Source organism: Suncus etruscus, chromosome 4, assembly GCF_024139225.1.
Source record: "Suncus etruscus isolate mSunEtr1 chromosome 4, mSunEtr1.pri.cur, whole genome shotgun sequence".
NCBI classification, from domain to species: Eukaryota; Metazoa; Chordata; class Mammalia; order Eulipotyphla; family Soricidae; genus Suncus; species Suncus etruscus.
Window position 1 is genome coordinate 99,342,585 of NC_064851.1, and position 16,826 is coordinate 99,359,410.

The 16,826-nt window shown below is 36.4% G+C and overlaps 1 protein-coding gene and 1 pseudogene across 4 annotated transcripts in view; one reads left to right on the plus strand and one right to left on the minus strand.

Moving 5' to 3' along the window:
* PTPRK (protein tyrosine phosphatase receptor type K) overlaps positions 1 to 16,826 on the minus strand; it is a 559,851-nt gene that overhangs the window by 472,833 nt on the left and 70,192 nt on the right. The window lies entirely within an intron of this gene.
* Positions 9,527 to 10,068, plus strand: LOC126006149 (39S ribosomal protein L14, mitochondrial-like; annotated as a pseudogene).

Here is a 16,826-nt window from a genome sequence, read left to right on the forward strand (position 1 = left end):
AGAAAAAGGGTGAAACCTCTTTGAGCAAATTCCCTCAATTAGCAATCACCTTCATTTAGCAACAGCACCTCCACAATGCGAGCTGCAGGGAAATTAATTAAATTTAATAGAAGCCACAGGGGAAGTAATTAAATTTAATACAAGTCATGGATTCCAAATGAAGATAAACTGTATTTGTAATCAGACCTACTGTGTCACTTACTCACTCCCAGGTTTACGAAAGCAGGAGCCAAGTGCAAAACCATTTTCTACAAGAACACTGACTTGCCTAGATACAAGTCTCACTTGCTTTCTCACTTCCAAATGTAATATGGTGGGTAACGTATGCTATGGAAAGCCTGCCTAATTTTTTAAAAAGATTTTTTTTTCCTTCAAAATAAAAAAGTGTGCACCAACATAGCATGTCAATTATGTGTAAACAGCAGATCAGAATAGCACAGAAGCCACAGCACAGACAAGAAGTAATGAAAGGCTGGCATGTTTGCTTTTCGAAGGAAAACTAGCAGCCCATTCATCTAAATGCAGTTATGTTTCAATTTAACTAAATTACAAGGTATGAAATTAGCAATGCTTCAAGCGCCCTGGGCTGCCGCTCCCACCAGAACACTTCATCTTTAATACCTGTTCTAGCTTGCAAAGAAAACTAAGGCAAACAGTAGGGTGAAATGGGCAAAACATCCTTTTTAACAAAGGCCTTTTCTAACAACTGCAATCTCGTGGTTTTTACCCCTCAGAAAAACAAAAGCTTCAATGAGAAAAGACCAACTACTACTTGATATTTTTATTTAAATATACATTCTTTGAATGGTTATTTAAAATAGTTGTCTTATGTATCACGGTAAAATGTAAGCTTCTTAAAGACAATTTCAGTTTCAAGTTTTTTTATTGACAAAATACTTGGAACCATATTTTATGTACAACAAGGAATTAGAAAATATTTACTGAGGCTGGAGAGATAGCATGGAGGTAAGGCATTTGCCTTTCATGCAGAAGGACGCTGGTTCAAATTCTGGCATCCATGTGGTCCCCTGTGCCTACCAGGGGCGATTTCTGAGCATAGAGCCAGGAGTAAACCCTGAGCACTGCCATGTGTGACCCAAAAACCAAAAACCAAAAAAAGAAAAAAAAAAGAAAAGAAAAATTTACTAGCCCATATTACTGGGAAAGGCCTGAAAAGCATTACATTTCGAAATCATTATCTATACGATTTAAGTAAGCAAGGTTTAGGCTGGAAGTAGGAGGTCTGACAAGTAGACCAATATTTTCCACAAACTCTGTGAAATAAGAATTATGCCTTGAACTTAAATCGCAGACTGATTGCTATATGATTTACTGAAGCATTTTGTTAAGGACAAATTAATAGCAGTTATATTATTATAAGTATCCACCATATGCCATATGCCAGGCCATACTAAACCTTAACATGGAGTATCTCATTAAACTTTACAAAACCCTTGAAAATTAGTTACTATTTTTCTTTCATTGAGTTTACTGAAGAACCCACCAGCTCATTACTGTTGAAGCTAGGACATGTAATGACTGTTTACAAGTAGAAGAAAAAAATAATGTCATTCTCCAGCATGGAGAATCAAGACATACTCTTTTAATAAAAAGAAGTATCTCAGGAGCAAAAGCAAGTATAGTAAGGAACTTTCTTGCCTCAAAAATAGCCAACTGGATAGATCTCTGGCATTCCATATGGTTCCTTGAGCCTGTCAGCAGTGAATCCTGTATGCAGAGCTAGGAGTAACCCCTGAACACCATCAGGATTGACCAAACTCCCCTCTTATAAAAAATATCTTCACAAAAACATAGACTGCCTTTTAATAGAAACATTACATACTTCCAAGCAAGTAAAACATATTCTATGATTAATATAACATCTTTCTTTCCATAGTACCTAACACAAATGTCTTGGTGGCCTGAGTTATTTTATTTGCTTCATCTTCAAGGAACTTACAACTTAAAAGTAAAATCAAGTGCTATACTATAATGTAGGAAAATAAATACTACTTTGGCATAGGAAAAGTATGTAACTTACTCAAAACATACTTATTTCTAAGAATATATGTGTAGTTATGATAATTGTTGAAATCCCAATTAAGAAATTTAGGGGGACATTATTATACATAATTTATTTGAAAATTAAAAACATATTATCCCTTCTCTCTAATAGCAATTTAATTTTTTAACTGCTAATGAGCCAATTAAACAAAACCATTTATTTTCAAGCATAGAAAGAAATCTATCATAAAAAATATATACCAAGGGAATTTATCTTATTTATGAGCACAATGGTTCTATATATACATGACTACCATTCTAAGTCAATGCTACTCAAAATCAGCTCCTACCAAACCTAGGAATGTCCAATTTAAAAGTAGCTTCATACTGATATTAAGACACAATTATATCTCTGGCAATGATGCAAATTATATGGCTTAGCTATCAATGTCATTTCATGACTTAAAACATAGAAAGCACATTTTACCAATAGTCATTCATGATGACTCTTCATGATGTGCAGTCACAATAAATAAAATGCAGCTTTGTTGAGTGTGAGTTTGAATGTGTGTGTGTGGTATAATTAATATATATATATGTATATATATGTATACCATAAAAGCAGGGGAGGATGCATGAGGGAAACTGGGGACACTGATGGTGGAAACTGTGATATGAAGGATGGGTGTTGGAATATTTATGACTGAAACCCAATCAACCATTAACAACTTTGACAACTTTGTGTATCTCACAATGATTCAATTTAAAAAAAAATTAATCTTGCAAAATAATTAACCTTGCAAAACACCAGCTTGGGTATGAATCTCAGTATCTTCTATGGTCCCTCCAAGCACCATCAGGAGTAATTTCTGAGTGCAGAGCCAGTGCAGTGCCCTTAGCACTGCAGGGTGAGATCTCGAAACCAAACTAAATAAATCATTTAAAATCACAACCAATTCAAAAGAAAATAAAGACCACCAAATACTTCAACATACTCTGGCCCTGGTTAATACCTTTATGGCATTCTCAGAAAGGGGGAGGAGAAATCTGGGGCAGAGTCCCTTTCCTGCAAGAGTTACAGCATTCCAATGCCACTCCCTACACTCTACAAGAAACTTTCATGCCATATTATTTGTTTGAGGCATATAAATCCTGGACTGTGAGGATACACATGGTGACATAACACTTCAAATGCCTTATAAAATTTCAACCCAGCAGTATCACAGAAAATCTGACGGGAAAGTTACAAAGTAAGGTTCAATAATCAGCAACTACAGCCCATTTAATCCTTAAATACTGAGTTTAGTTTCACCATGGAGAGATATAACAATCTTTTCAAATAGATGCAAATTGATCTAAGGTGGTCTTTTTTTTTTTTTTTTTTGGATTTGGGGCAACTCCCTGTGATGCTCAGGGGTTACTCCTGGCTATGCGCTCAGAAATTGCTCCTGGCTTGGGGGACCATATGGGACGCCAGAAGATCGAATCGTGGTCTGTCCTAGGTTAGTGCATGCAAGGCATACACCCCATCGCTTGTGCCACAGTTCCAGCCCCAGATCTAAGTCTTGATAATCCCATTTGCTTTTGTGTTGTAACAAGCAATATGAAATAAATTTATGTCTGCATAGAGGCAGGTTATTCTGGAGGGAGGAAGACTGGAGACACTTGTGAGGGAAGGTCACACCTGTGGTGGGATTAGTGTTTGAACATTTAATGCCTTAGATGTCTATATACTATGAGCAACTTGGTAAAGCACAGTGTTAGAATGAAAATTAAAATAAAAATAAAATAATCACATTTGAAAAATCACAACCCTTCAGTATCTGTCACTTGAATATTTAGTGCAACAAAGAAAAAATGAGCAAAAAGCACTTATTAGTTATCTAAATATGATGGTATATTTGTCTCCCAAAAAGTGCTTTTGAGATAGGAAGATGAAGTAAACTAGCCACTCTCCATGAAATACTCCTTTTCACTTGAATGACTGAAGAAAAACTATTCAGAAGTGGAAATGAGTGACAGTTTCGGAAAAAAGAGCAAGTGAACCTGTCATTTCAAGGAAAATAACTGACAGTATCTGTTGTCAATGATAAAAATTGAGCTTTTAAGTGAAAATTATTATCTTGAAAATTATATCCACCATCATGAGCTTGACAGCTTCCCAACACTTAAAATATTTTCTGATATTAACAAATATAAGTGTTTGATATTATATAATGCCATGTGTCAATACCTGAAAGTGCTACATAATTTTCTAACTGACCAATGTATGGCTTGATACAAAGTTTAAAATGGACCAATGTACTTTAAAATAAAACTAAATATATTGATGAAAGGTATAAAAGGATACTAAAAAAAAAAATTATATTTTTTTTTGCCTTTTTGGACCTCACTTGGTGACGCTCAGGGATTACTCCTGGCTATGTGCTCAAAAATCACTCCTAGCTTGAGGGACCATATAAGATACCAGGGATCAAACCAAGGTGCGCCCTGGATCAGCCACTTGCAAGGCAAACACCCTACCACTGTGCTACCCCTTAGCCCCTGAAATTAATTTTTTAAGAAATAGCAATCTGTAAATATTCAGTATTGTGTCAAATATCCACAATTATTTGGAAAGCATCATTAATAGTACTGCAAATGGAAGAAGCTCAATCAATAAAAAAAAATTGAAAAATAAAATAAACCTCCTTCTTCCAACTGTGTATTTTTGAGGGATATTTTACACCTAGCATTTACTTTTTAATAATTTCTTTTTTAAAATATTGTAGTTACAAAAATGTTCATAGTTGTGTTTCAGTCATTGAATGTACATTATCCTTCATCAGTGCAATTTTCCCACCACCAATATCTCTCATTTCTCTCCCCCTCTCCCACTCTCTCCTATTCTGGGACAGACATTTTGCTTCTCTATCATTGTCATGGTAGCTGTCAGTGCTGTTAGTGTTTTGATTTAGTTGTCGCTTTGAGGCTGGTACTCCTGACATACATCTCTATTATCCCTGGATATTATTACCATACTGTCTTATTTTTCATATATCCCACATATGAGTGAGCCTATTCTATATTTCCTTCCCTCTGATTCATTTTTCACTCAGTATAATAGTCTCCATGTCCATCCATGTATAGGCAAATTTCATGACTTTATTTTACCTAACAGCTGCATAGTATTCTATTACCCACTCATCTGGGTTATTTTCAGATTATGGCTATTGTATATAGTGTTGTGATGAACATAGGAGTGCAGAGGCCATTTTTATCTTGTGTTCTTAGGTTATATCCCTAGAGGTGGTATTGCTGGGTCATATGAGAGCTCAATTTACAGTTTTTTTCAACCATATTGTTTTCCAGAAAAACTGGACTAGGTGGCATTCCCATCAGCAGTGAATAAGAGTTCCTTTCTACCCTCATCCACCCCAGCACTGGTTATTCTTGTTCTTTGTGATGTGTGCCAGTCTCTATTCCACCAACATGCTAAGTTAAAACAGTGTCATAGTTGACTACATGCAGAAGCAGGATAGCTATTCATTCAGCTGACTTCTGTTGAAATAGATATTAACATAAATTCTAAAAATATCTAAAGAAATGCCAGTTTTGAGGGCTGGAGCCATAGCACAGCAGGGAGGAAGTATGCCTTGCAGAAGGCTGACCCAAGTTCTATTCCTGTTATTCTGCCAGAAGTGATTTCTGAGTGCAGAGCCAGAAGTAATAACTGAATGCTGCTAGATCTGTCCCAAAAAACAAAAACAAAAACACCTGAAACAAGTTTTATGTTATAATATAATAAAGTTCTTCATTGTGAGAGAGAAAGGGGAGAGGGAGAGAGAGAGAGAGAGAGAGAGAGAGAGAGAGAGAGAGAGAGAGAGAGAGAGAGAGAGAGGTTTTGCTTTTATTTCTGGTGTTAAAAAGAAATAAAATAACAACAAATGGTAAATGTGATCAGAACTGAAGACCTTGCTTAAAAAACTGAGCTTATCTAGGGTAGAAGGAATTCTTGGGACACTTGTGACAGGCAGGCTTTCTGGATACGAATGGTGTATCGGAAAGATGTATGCATTAAAAAATACGGTTAACAGTATTATAAACCCCTTAAGGTACCCCTGGTACCTTAATAAGAATAGTTTCAAATAAACATATTGTTAAATAATTTTATTTTTTGTTTTTTTGTTTGTTTGTTTGTTTGTTTTGATTTTTGGGTCACACCTGGCAGTGCTCAGGGGTTACTCCTGGCTCTACACTCAGAAATCGCTCCTGGCAGGCTCAGGGGACCATATGGGATGCCTGCATGCAAGGCAAATGCCCTACCTCAATGCTATCACTCCGGCCCAGTTAAATAATTTTAAAGAGAATTAATGGAGGATCTGGAGAGAAAAGACAGCAGTAAGGTGACTACCTTACGTAGAACTGATCTGACTTCGATTCTGGACACCCCACAAACCCAGATATGCCAGAAATAATGTTATCTCTGAGTGAAGAGCTAGGAGCAAGCCCTGAGCATAGTCATGTATTGGCCCAAACTGAAGAAAATAGTTCATAAATGGATTTTTAGAACCAATCACTTAAATGAAAAGCTTGCTTTATTCTATAGAGTGATTTTCAACTGTGTGTGTGTGTGTGTGTGTGTGTGTGTGTGTTAGCTAAATCTCTACTTAAATGCTTACCTAGACACAAAGAGCCTAAGAAACCCAAGCACCATGTAAATGGTGGTTAATGACTGGTGAAGTTAAATTCAAGTACTTAGCTGACCACAAGTTGAGTGTAGTACCCTACAAAAATGTCTGAAACATACAGAGGTACTGTGAATGTCATGCTGCACCACTGTTGTAACAGTTCACAATGCGTGTTGTTACCAGTTCAAATGTCACCACTGATTTTCACCTATTATATTTCTTGTAACTTTTCTGTGTCTTTCACTTTTATAAAAGCCCCCAACCCATAAGGAAGTAAGGTCAGCCATCTGAGCCCTCCCTTCTTTTGACTGAAAGTACAGTGGACCTTTGAACAATAATGTCTTAAATTCTAAGTATCTACTTACAGTCAGGGTTTTCAACCATACCAGAGCCAGTCCCCCTAAATATGGCTCATACTGAATGTTAAATAAACTCTTACACAGTGTGTTGCATACCACATTTCCCCTTATGAGTAGTGTGAACATTCACTGCAGTCTCTTCATAAGTTCTAAATTTTAAAAATGTTAAAACCATAAACCTGTAACATGTAATCTTTAATCATTGTAGAAAATAATAGAAGGTTCCTTTTCTAAAGTTGCAGCTGTGCATCTATCTATAATGAGCTTATACCACACAGAATAAGATATGCAATATCTTTCATTGAGTGTTCCCTTCCCAATAATGAGCAACACCAACTGAAATATCATAGTAAAATTCTGAGCTGATCTTGCTTAACAAACACCTACTCTTTCCTTGTTTAACACTAGGGAGTAACTATAAAATGGAAACAAGCTATAATGATATGGCCAACTTCTGACACTGAGAAAGTTAATTGGACCACATTCTCTAAAATTCATGTTGCTCATTGCTATGTAGGTCAACTGGTTTAGCTTTGAAACAACATGGAATGGTTTCTGCATATGTGCTCTCAAAGGTACTTTATTTCCTATTAACTCTTAATCTACCTGATCAATAAAATATGCTTTAAGAGTAAATACTATGTAGCTCTGTGGTAAAACACATGCCTCACATATATTTTTCTGGATATGCACATATTCATGTGCACACATACACACAGAATAAAAACTATGCAATCGGGTAGCTGCAGTTCAAAGTTCACAGTAAAATACTGCTCCTTTCACTTCCTTAACTAAATTTAAAAAAGAGACAATCTCCTAAAAATTAATCTGAAAACATCATGGCTGAATGGTAACGTACAGGTTTCGGAACTACATTTTAACTACGTGGAAAACACTAGCTGTTGTGTATGTAAACATTTCCATGGGATTATGATGTTACTGATCCTACCCTGATCGGTGATTGGGCACTACACTAGGGTGTGACCTGGCATTCTGCTCCCACCCTAGGGTGGTACCTGATTCGGATGTATAAAAGCAAGGGTCTGTGGAAGGCAGGGGCTTTTTTGAGGCTGATTCTGGGGCTTTTGGCTTCAGCCATGTCCACTGAATAAAGCTGATATCTTCTGAAGCCTGACTGCCTGTTAGCTTTATACCCGCCGCATTCACCTCAGAACCACCGGTTGAACGGGGTGACAGACGAGTGCTCCTAGCTGGAGGAGAAAGACCTCATCCTCCATCCCTCCATCAGTGAGCCCTACCAAGGGCTGATTTGCAACACTAGCTATATTCAAAATAGTAATCACAATTTACAACTATACATGTCTATTGTTTAATGACACAATCTGAAGATGAAAATCAGAAGTATTCCATTTATTTGCTCACAATTGAACTAGAAAAACAAAATCCACACACAGAATAGAATTAGATATATAAAGTACCCTAATCTGTTAAGAAACAGAAAACTGGAATGTACACAGACTGTAGGTCTAACTAAGGATTTGTATCCTGAGTCTCAAACTATCCCTGCATCCCCCCCACACACACATAAACACAAACACTCTGCTGATCTTATGACTTTAGACAAGTAGGAAATTCAGTTTCTGGCTCCTCTTCATTTATTTCATCTACTTCATGGAGTAAGAGGGTCAAATGAATTAATGAATATAAAGGTCTAATCATAAAGTACAGAATAAATTTAAATAAATATTAGCGATCATATTATTATTTTCACATCACCTTTTGGGTGTTTCTTCACCTTTGTATTTTAACAAAAAAATAACCATGTACCTCTGAGAACTCTTTCCATAAATCACTTCTATTTGAAATTTGAAATTTGTAGACTATGATAAAGTTTGCAAAAAGAATACATCACACAGAGTCTAAGAACAGCAGATCCAGTCCTGGAGTCCTGCCAAATATTAGGGTGGGTAGTTTCAGGGTTATTCCTAAAACAATAGAATAGAGCCCAAACAGTTCTACATCCTTGGACCTTGGTATTAAATCGCCTAGAAACAGAGCCCCCTGAGAACTGTATAGTTTGGGGGAGGAGGGAGGAGATACAACATGTTGTAAAAAAAAGTCACTAGTCAAACTTTGCACAGTCGATGTGAGACAATGTTATTACATCCCTTAAGATCAAACCACGAGAGCTTATGGGGCAGAGTTCTAAGGAAGAGGGGAATGGTGGAGAGAGAAGGCAGAAAGAGGGAAGGGAAAAGGAAAACTAAAGAACACAGCATAAAATGGTATGATACAGGCTTGAAATGGGAGGGAGTACAGAATAAGGAAGAGGAGGAATTAAGTAGGAATAGGAGACTTGGCCTGTGGGGTTCAATGTGGGCTCTTCCAAGGAGGCAAGAGAAGATCTGCCACCTCAGGACCCTCTGGCTTGTGCTTTATTGGACTTCCAGGGCCCTGGCACCCTTGTCAGCATAGCCCTCAGCCCACGCTCTTTCAGGGCCACCGGGAGCCTCAGTGTCAGTCAGAGAATGACATCGGTTTTTGCACGTGGACAAAAGCGCCCTGGGGAACACCCCAGGCCACTGCACTCCACGCTGCATCCACGTCTATAACAAGAACTGAGTGATTAAAGTGGGTGATCGTGTCCTACTGGCCATCAAGGGACAGAAGAAAAAGGCGCTCATCGTGGGGCACCACATGCCCGACCCTACATAATCCTCAGGTTTGACACTAACAACGTGGCTCTCATTGAGGACCACGGGAACCTAGTGGGGACTCGCATTAAGACACCCATCCCGGCCCGGAGAGATAGCACAGTGGCGTTTGCCTTGCAAGCAGCCGATCCAGGACCAAAGGTGGTTGGTTCGAATCCCGGTGTCCCACATGGTCCCCCGTGCCTGCCAGGAGCTATTTCTGAGCAGACAGCCAGGAGTAACCCCTGAGCACCACCGGGTGTGGCCCAAAAACCAAAAACCAAAAAAAAAAAAAAAAAAAAAGACACCCATCCCCACCAGCCTCGCAAACGGGAAGGCGATTTTTCCAAGGTGCTGGCCATTGTGCAGAACTTTGTGTGAGCAGAGTCCTGAGATCTGCCTACACCTTTGCAGGGCAGTTGAGAAAGTAAATATTTTACCTACCCCAAAAAAAAAAAGGGGGGAGGGAATAGGAAGAAAATAGATGGAAAATGGTAACAGACAGGAGGAGAATAGGTGAAAAAGGTAGAATCAAATTCCTAACTCTTAATGCTGAAATGACTCCAGTATGATTTTTGAATAACTAAGCATCTAATAACCCGGATCTCCTTATAAAATAGCTTTTCTCTATGCTCAAGACAGTTAATCTCAAATATCTATACTAAAAAATCAGTTCCATTATTTACAATCTTCAGAGGTCTAATTATAAACAGAATTTAGAGAACAGAAGGGATCTACTATAGTCTTCAAACAGTTCCCAGTCAATTATATGATTATTATACTCAATCATTACAGTTCCTAAATCAATTATGGAAACTATTATAGAATAACTGACAAATACTGACAAAATATTGGAAAATGAATGCAATCAGCACTTTAACCACATTTTCAAAATGATTTAAAAACACACATGGAATGTACATTTTATAGTGAAGACTTAATGAACTTCTTAAATGACCACCCAAAATACTATAATAAAGTAGAAAATCTGCTTAAAACATACAGAAAGTTATATGTTTCATAAATATAAATGTGGATCACTGGGTGGAAGGATTGGTAGAAAGAAAAAAGGAGTAATAGAACAAAAACCCAAAATCAGAAGTTACTAAACAAATTTGGAAAATTCAAAACGTATGTCTAAAGATCAAAGTTTTTTGATCTTTAATGTAATACTATTCTATAATATCTCAAAAGAACAGCTTTTGCCAAAACAGCCATATTGCCCTATAGTAATCCTATTGCAGTTTTTTTCACTGAATGTGGCATTATACATGAAAGCTTTTGTAAAGAGCTCTTAAAATATTAAATTATTTGTGAAGTCAATTAACAACACAAGATTGAAGACAAAGTACTAATGTAAAATAACTATTTTAGTAAGTAAACCAGAAGCTGTTTTCTCAGTTACTAATTGACAGGATAATTACATATATCAGAAAAATATTGAAACTAAATTTCAATAAAATCATTTTGCGATTCAGACTTTGTTAATTCAGACAGGTGTTGCACACATTTCATCTAAATTAGCGACTTTTTATTGCAATGCAGTTAAGCTGCATGGGAAAAAATTAAGTATACCCTAAATGAGTATATTTGCTCATTTAAAATCTCATTATACATTCTTATCATTAAGCACACTCATTTTCTTCTTAAACTCATTACAATTTTCTGCTTCTCTGACCTTGAAAGCAGGAATCCTTGGAGGTACAAAACCACCACTACCACTTAGGAGCTACAATGAGATGTTTTAAAATTTTGGAAATAAGATTACTTTCTAACAGTGAAAACAGTAAAAAAAAAAAAAAATGAATAGATTTTGTAAAGAATAGAAGGGGGAGGCAGGGGAGATGAACCATACTGGCAAGTGCAGAACTCCAGAAACAGATTCAAATCCCTTTTTATCATCTATTTTTAGGATATAACTTTAGATATGTTACTGCCCAGGCCTTTATCTCTCCCACTCTGTCCTTTCTATGGGAAGAACAAGAGTAGTTATCTCCTTGGGCTATTTAAATCCTTTGTGATAAAGCACAGAAAGCATTTACCACACTGTCAGGCACGGAGTAAGCACAGAACAGGCACAGAACAGAAAGCCTGAGCCTGGGCAAACCCTTGAGAGGTCAAAGCAAGAGCAAATATTACACTGTTATAGTTAATTCCCATTCTATTGTTTGAAGTGCTACGAAAGAAAAAATAAAATGCTAGCCATTTCATGGGAAGGGAAGAACCTAACTGATGGCTCCATGAAAACAGGACTGGCCAAAGAAACAGAAAGTAGACAAGATGTTTATATTAGTTTATAATCACTTTCCTGTTCTGTAAACTGTTATTGGTTTGTAGAATGGAAGATGGGTAAATATAATCTATTTATCCTAAAAATATACATACCTGTACTGTATTTTACATACACAACATACATAAACATACATAAACATTTATTCTTGTATAAGATGTATTGTAGGCATTGGCTCCCACAATCACAGAGGGGTTAAAAAAAACTCACAATCAGCCATTGTATGATGGTATCTAGGGAGTCCATGAATAATTCAGCATCATAAAGCCCATGAGTTGTGTGGAGCAGATGGTTTAAGATCAGGTCTGGGTCCTAAGGTTCAGGTCAAAGCAAAAGTAGGGGAGTACAGTACAGTATCTCAGCTCAGGTATAGAACAAACTGATCCATGCTCTTACCTTTTTTTTTTCTCTCTTTGAGGTGTTTAAAGTAACAGAATGGTATGCTGGGGATTAAACCTGAGCCTGCAGGCCGGAGCAACAGTAGGATAGTACAGCAGTAGAACATTTGCCTTGCACTCAGTCGACTGATCCAGGACAGACTTTGGTTCTATCCCAGTGTCCCATATGGCCCCCAGGACCAGGAGCAATTTCTGAATGCATAGCCAGGAGTTATCCTAGAGCATCACCAGGTGTAGCCCAAAAAGCAAAAAAAAAAAAAAAAAAAAATTCTGAGTCTGCATCACTGTGTTTGCAAGGCAAAAGCCCTACTCCCAGTACTAATGTTCCAGCCCCTGCCATATCTGAACCCTGGACTTTGTCACTGGGGAAGGTCATCTTCTCCATTAGCTCACTAGTTCAAGTCTAATGCTGATCTCCTCTGGAAACATCCTGGCTGACACATCCTTAGCCCACTCAAGTTGACATTTTTGGTGACTTTTTGTGTGTGTGTTTTTTTTGGGGGGGGGTGTCACACGCGGTAGCGCTTAAGGGTTACTCCTGGCTCTGTGCTCAAAAATCGCTCCTGGCAGGCTCAGGGAACTATATGGAATGTCAGGATTTGAACCACTGCCCGTTATGGATTGGCTGTTTGCAAGGCAAACGCCCTACCACTGTGCTATTTGACCACCTTTTGGTGACATTTTAAATTCTAATTTACAGTTCAAAATAAAGAAAATGGCTCACAGTAAAGTGCATGACTCATACATGTCACACTCTGGATCTTAGTCCTTCATATCACAAAAACAACAGCATAAGAAAATCCTTTCAAGGGTTTAAGAGATGAATATTTATCTTCGGTGTCACAAAACAATAGAATAAGAAAATGCTTTCAAAAGTTGAAAAGATAGATAAGTAGATAGATGGATGGATAGATAGATGATAGATAGATAGATGATAGATAGATAGATAGATAGATAGATAGATAGATAGATAGATAGATAGATAGATAGATAGATAGATAGATAGATAGTAGCCAACTCAAACTCAACCCTAGCATCCCATATGAGCACTTAAGCACCTCCAGGAGTGATCTCGAGTACAGAGCCAGAATAAGCCCTAAGTGCCACAGGGTATAGCTAAATAAGTATTAGACAAATAAATACATTTTATAGGAGAACCCTTTTATACTCAGGGTGGTATAAAAGTACCAGAATGAAAAATGTTCATAAGCAATTTATACCGTAACCAAATTACCTAATTCACTAAGTTTTAAGAAAGGCTTGCTTGGGTGCTTTCTCATCTATAAATGACCCACTGCAGGAACATAATCATCAAAAAAAATTAAAAGAGATTCTGGGAACATCTCTAATCCATATCTTTCAAGTTTGCTTGTAATGAACCTCAGTCCATAAAACAAAGGAGCAAAAATTTTGAAACTTAAAAACTCAAGATCCCACAGATAAATGAAGAACCATTAATGTTCTGATAATTAGTAAAGTTTTGAAAATACACACATTTCAATATATCAGAGTTAAGTATCTACCATGTGCCGAAATTCAGAAAAGACATAATCGAGTTAAAAAGGCACCAATCTAAACAGAATTGAATATGAAGATCTTAAAGGTGACTGATGGGGGCTGAAAAAGTGTTGTCAAGAAGGAGAGCCAAGTTCCATCTAGGTATCACATGGTCCCTTCCAAGCACAACAGGAAATGACCAATTTCTATCCACCATTCCAAATACTTTATGGCTCCAAAATGAAATAGAATGGGAAAAGACTTACCACATCTTACATATTCTTGTGGAACTGAGAAAAAATCAAAGAGGTTAATTCATAAAAATCTAATTTAGTTGTTTTTCATAAGAACTAGTAATAGAAAATGAGTAAGCTATATCTATCTAAAAGAAGTAACAGAATATTAAATAATTCTTCAGAGGAGCATAAGATAAGACAAGAAAGAGAGCAAAGAACCACCAAAATCCTTCGACCTATGCCATCTATACAGTGTGGCAGATTAACTATCACATGAAAAATCAAAGACTGAGGGAAACCGTTTCAAGCTGAAGTAATGTACACCCATACTCTTCATACAAAATATGATTCTGGAATTTGACTGTTCAGTACCACTGACAACTTCTTGTGTTTTTTTTCTTTCCTAAATTTTTAGTCAAGCATTAAACCAGACACCAACTCTTGTTTTTGTTGTTGTTATTGCTGCTGCTGCTGCTGCTGCCTGTTAGGTAGGAGTTTAGTTGGTCTGTTTGGAGTCACAGCAAATGTGAATACTGGCAGTACTCAGGGTTTACTCAGGACTTACTACTCAGGGCAGGGGGACATATGAGGTGCTGGGAACGAAATCTAGGTCAGCATGCGAGACAAGTTCCTAATTGCTATACTATGTCTCCAGCTTCCAGATCCCAACACTTAGTAGTAATTGTGACAGATATTAAATGGCCTTGATTATATATACACATGCAGAGAAAGATTATGAACAGTTTTTATTATCCTCTTTAAAAGTAAAAGCTTAAAAATATTCCCAAGACGTTTCTATTTCTTAAAGATCTGTGCTTCAATAAGAACTCACAACCCACCCCTGTAATCCAAATTCTATTTGGTCCTGCAGTGAAGTCAAATGTGAGATCCTGACATCAATTTGTTACCATGGAAATAACTGAGATGTCAATGTTTCTGCATTATGACTGTACCACAGGGCCAGATGGGCTGGCGGGGGGAGAAAAACCTTTGCAAATATATCTTTAATAATTAACCCAAGTATCAGAAATTATTTTAAATTTTTCCATTATTTAAAAACTTGAGTAAAGGCCTACTGAATGACACAGAATTTAAACCTTTTAATTTTACTCACAAAAGCATTTTTAAATGTATAGAGACTTGCCATATTCTTTACCCATTTGATTACTTTTGCATCAATTTCTCTGCTGCATACAAATATATAAACAAGTTCAAAATAAATCAGGTCTGAAAAAAGCAAACTCTGACACAGAGATAAGTAGGTGATGTCTAGATAAGTGAAAACATTTTATTCAATGTCTGTTTGTATATAAAGGATACTAAAGTTGACTAAGTAATTCATATAGTTAATTATTCACTTTTGCTAATGTTTGCAAGGACCTGTTTGTCACTAACTTATGAATTTATTTCAGTAAAATAACTATCTGATTACAAAATAAAGAAAACAAATTTTGTGTTTTCAACATATTCATGTAATTAATAATCACTTCTGCATTCACTTAGAATTTTTTCTAAGCACATCAGATTGGTACATTTAAATAAGGGAGAATTCATATTTTTGCATATACATAAAAACCAACAGTCTCATAATCTTCTCAAAGTACTATTTGTCATTTGAAATGTCTTACTCTACCACCCATTGTGAGTCCCTCTTATCCAAACATGAAAATGTTCTTCCCCATTGTGGGCTAATTACACCATCTGTTTAGCCACAGTACTATTAATGTTCATTCCTTAACATTCCCACATGCATCACCCACAAACACCTTCTACTGTCAAAGTACAAGTGGTAGAAAAAGCAAGGAAATCAGTCTTCCAATTTATATTCTTATCTTTCTCTACTGGGACACATATGGTCTGACAGGGCCTTGAGCCTTTGAACTAGTTCCTTCCATCAACTTACTTGAAAACTACAAGATAAAAGACAACAATAAAATTTTTTCTTCACCAAGACTAAAATTAAAAATATTTAAATGTTCTGAGGAGGTCATGAGAATAAAAGCAGGAAAGAGAAAACTGAAGGCGCTGCCAGTCTTGAAATGATGTCATATATTTTCTTTTCTATAAAATATAAACAAATATGTTTAAAATAGCCAGGGCTAAAGAGAGAGTACAGGAGTAAGGCACTTGCTTTGAATGTGGCTCAATCAGGTTCAATCTCTGGCACTGCTTGGTTCTCCCAAGCAATTCCAGGAAAGACATGGGGTACAGATCCAGGAATAATCCCCAAGCACCATATGATGAAGTTAATACTAACTTCCTCCAAAAAGACAAATTTTCTTACAGACTAGTTATAAAGCCATATACCCACAATATAGATTCTAATCTAAGGTATTTTAAACAGAACTTCAGAAAAAAATTTAAGTCTGATATCTGTATATTTTTTAACTTGTTCACAGTAAGAAACCAAATAATTTGAAAGAGCAGATAATTTTAAAAGTAGTTATTTGATAATCATAAGATAAATCATACTCATGTTCGTTTTATTTCTAAAAAGAACATATGATGTTCTTTTTTCCTATGTTTTCCTATCATATATAAAAATGGAAAGATTGACCACATTTATCATGACCATTAAAAATTAAATATATACTTTAGATTATTAAATTCCAAGAAATTTTGGATATACCTACTTATGTAGAGAATTATGTGTACATAAATAACCATCTTCATAGTTTGAATACTGTAACAGATGCATACTATTAGTTAAAATTATCA